General features: G+C 36.1%; 1 pseudogene; it reads right to left on the bottom strand.

Annotated features, from left to right (window-relative positions):
- Positions 1–3,010: 3,010 nt before the first annotated feature.
- LOC126033224 (uncharacterized) lies at positions 3,011–3,103 on the bottom strand (annotated as a pseudogene).
- Between the last annotated feature and the right edge of the window lie 810 nt (positions 3,104–3,913).

Genomic DNA, 3,913 nt, shown 5'->3' with positions numbered 1-3,913 from the left:
GTTATTGATATTATTTTTCAGATTTGTCAACAATTGTATTAAATATTTTGCTGGACCCTCATTCGGTGCATATATGTTTAGGAGAGTGATTTCTTCCTGCTCTACATACCCCTCAATTAATATAAAATGTCCATTTTGTTCCTTACAATCTTCCTGAATAGAAAGTTTGCATTATCTGATATTAGTATGGCCACTCCAGCTTTTTTTTATGGGTGTTGTTTGTTTGGATAATTTTTCTCCAGCCTTTTATTTTGAGTCTATGTTTGTTCTGATTATTCAGGTGCATTTCTTGTAGGCAGCAGAAGGTTGGATTATGTTTTTTGATCCATTTAGCCAGTCTGTGTCTCTTAACTCATGCATTTAATCCATTGACATTGAGAGAAAGAATTGTCCTGGGATTTAATGCCATCTTGATATTGAAATTTGTTGTGTCTTTTGGTTAGTCTTGTCTTAAATTAGGTCTTTCAGTTTTTCTCTTAAGACTGGTTTTGAGTCTGTAAAGTTTATGAGCTGTTTTTTGTCTGTGAAACCATGTATTCTTCCGTCAAAGTTGAAAGAGAGTTTTGCTGGGTACAGTATTCTAGGTGAAGCATTCATTTCATTCAGTCTTGTCACATTATCCCACCACTGCTTCTTGGCCTTGAGTGTTTCTGGTGATAGGTCTGCTGTAAATCTCAGGGAAGCTTGCTTGAACATGATTTCCCCTTTTGATCTTGCTGTTTTCAGAATTCTGTCTCTATCTGTGGGATTCGTTATTGTGACTAGGGTGTGTCTTGGGGTATTTTTTTCTGGGGTCTCTTTTGGTTGGTACTCTTTGAGCATGCAGGATTTTATCACATATATTCTTTAGCTCTGTAAGTTTCTCTTTAATGATGTTCTTGACAATTGATTCTTCCTGGAAATTTTCTTCCTGCATCTCTGGGACTTCAATGATTCTTAAGTTGTTTCCGTTGAGCTTATCATAGATTTCTATTTTCAACTGTTCCCATTCTTTGACTAATTTTTCCATTTTCTGTTCATTTGCTTTAAGTTTTTTTTTTCAAATCTCTCCCACTATATGGAATTGTTATATATCTCATCTTCCACAGCACCAATTCTATTCTCAGCTTCTGTTACCTTGTCCCAGAGCTTATCCATTTTGTCATTTACTTCGTTTACTGACTTTTTCAGGCCTGTTAGTTGACATGTTATTTCAGTTTGGAGTTTTGTGATTTCTGTCTTCATATTTTATTGGTTCTTATTAGTGTTTTGTTCAACTCAATCCATGGTTTCTTTGAGTTCTTTGAGCATCTTCCATGTTGCTTTTCTAAAGTTCTTATCTGAGACGTTGATTAGTTGGTTGGTCATTATCTGGTCATCAGAATTGTCATCTTCATTCTCTATGTCTGATGCTGGCCTGCGTCGTTTCCCTATTGTCACACTTGTATTGTGGGTTTTTCTGTGTTTCGTGGAATTCATTGGTGGAGCTCCTCTGGCTCCACCCTTTCTGGGTGGGTCGACTTGCCTCCAAGGGAGGGGAGTCCTCCGTGGATGAATCCTTTCACCGGATCAAATCTTAGAGCTGAGTACTCAGCAGAGAAGACAGTCCGGAGAGAATGCTGGGCTTCACTGATCCAGCACATTTCTTAGTGTGATTTTTTCTTCTTGTTGCGATGGTGTTCTTTTTTTAGAAAGAGTGCACAGCCGTATAGCGAAGTGGAGCAAAGTGCTCTTCTGGAGCCTCTTTTCGGCCCACTTCCAAGAGTTTCACGTGACAGGACAGGACAGGAGACAGACACACACAGGCATCACTCACAATTTTTCACAGTCGGGCCCCACTGGGCAGGTGTAGTTTCATAGATTTTCCCAGCCTGACATCACAAACAGGGGGCCTGGCTTCTGCAAAGTACTGCTTATAGCTGATTTTCACATTATGAAGCAGCTCCTTGGCATTCCTGCCCTAGAATGAGCTTCTGGGAGAGCGAGTTTTCTTGAGCCTCTTTTCAGCCCACTCCCAAGAGTTTTACGCGACAGGACAGGACAGGAGACAGATACACACAGGCAACACAAACCCTCATCTGTCCTTGGAAACTTGAATTTTTTCCCTCCAGATTCTGGCTATTGTGAATAGTGCTGCAACAAACATGAGAGAGTTAATGTCTTTTCTGCATTGTGTTTTGGGTCCTAGGGTATATTCCCAAAAGAAGTATTGATGGGTAAAATTAAAGCTTAATTTTTAGTTTCTGAAGAAAGTTCATATTATTTTCCAGTAAAGGGTGGTCTATTTAATATTTCCACCAGCAGTTAATGAGAATCCCCTTTCCCTTGCTTCCATGCCAGCACTGGTTATTCTTGCTCTTTGTGGTGTGTTTGGATCTCTGTGTGTGAGATGATACCTCATTGTTATTTTGATTTGCTTCTTCCTAATGATTAATGTTGTGGAACATTTTTCATATGCCTTTTGGCCATCTGTATTTATTATATGAGGAAATTTCTGTTCATCTGTTCTCCCCATTTTTTGATGGAGTTAAACACAACTTCTTTGCTTACCTATTTACCACTTAGCATATAGCTAAAAATAAAATATTGTATTGGTGATCAATTCTTGAACAAAATGAAGACCAAGGACACTGACCTTCACATTGTTGAAAATATGCATATAGTAAAATTATTATATGAATAAATGTGAATCACCAAATGGTTAATCCTTGGTATATTTAGGGAATTAATTTTAGGTGCAAATCTCCCTATCCCAGAATATCCTGGTGTACACATCCTCAAGTCCTTCAACAGTATCAACATCCAAAAATGTCAAATAAAATCCAAGAATCATTCAATCAAAATTCATGGTTAATTCATGCAAAACCAATGGGTATTGGCTATTTAAAACATATTGCATTTATTTAAAAACATATGAGTATAAATGAACCTGTGTTCTTCAAGGAACAACTTTACTTTGGGGGGCTATTTTTAATTACATTTTCTTAAAATAAATAAATTTTTAATTGAATCATCATGAGATACATAATTAAAAATTATAAAACTCTACATAAATTTGTATGTCATCCTTCTGGAGGGTACCTTTTAATCATCTCTGTGTTGTTCTAATTTTAGACATCTGTACTTTTAACCTTCTATCCATTCTTCCCATCCTGACAATGCCAGAAAAAGTGTGAACATAGTAGATAACACTTCTTTCAAGAATAAAGATTCCTCTCGGCTTTACACAACAATAAAAATTCCCCCGGGACTTAATTTATGTCCGTAAAACCCTGTTTAACATTTATGTTTATACAATACACAAATGTGAAAGAGTTATTATCAATGGGTATTTCTTTGGCAATGGTAATGAAACTGATAAATTCATGATTCAAAGGCATCTTTTTTTGGGGGGTGAAATAGAGACACATTTGAACATCTTTATTTAATTAAAAAAATCATGATTTACAAAATATTTATATTTGGTTTCTAGGCATCCAATATTTTGACACCTGGAGACACATTTTTGAAGACACCTCAAAGAGTCCCTTGAAATTAAGAACCAGATGGTAAAAGTTATTCATATATCCTTATTTTCCTATGCAACTCACCCTTATACACCTAATTATTCTAATTTCATTCAGAATAATTAACCTATCTCAAGATCTGTTTTTAAGTGACCTTAGGCTTAGACATCTGGTATCTGCAGAGTTTCCAGAATTTAAAACCTTAGAATGATTGTGAAACTCTTATAATTCTATCAATTATATACTGCAATCTATAAGAAAATGAAAATGATGGTAAAGGAAGGAAGAAAGAAGAATAGGAAGAAGAAGAAGAAAAGGAAAAGAAGAAGGATAAGAAGGGAAAGGAAAAGAAGGAGGATAAGAAGGGGAAAAGGAGAATAATGAAGGAGGAGGAAAAGGAGGAGAAGAAGAGGGAGAAAAGAAGTATA

The sequence above is a fragment of the Suncus etruscus genome, chromosome 16 (genome assembly GCF_024139225.1).
Source record: "Suncus etruscus isolate mSunEtr1 chromosome 16, mSunEtr1.pri.cur, whole genome shotgun sequence".
NCBI lineage: Eukaryota > Metazoa > Chordata > Mammalia > Eulipotyphla > Soricidae > Suncus > Suncus etruscus.
This window is presented reverse-complemented; position numbering and strand designations above follow the sequence as displayed.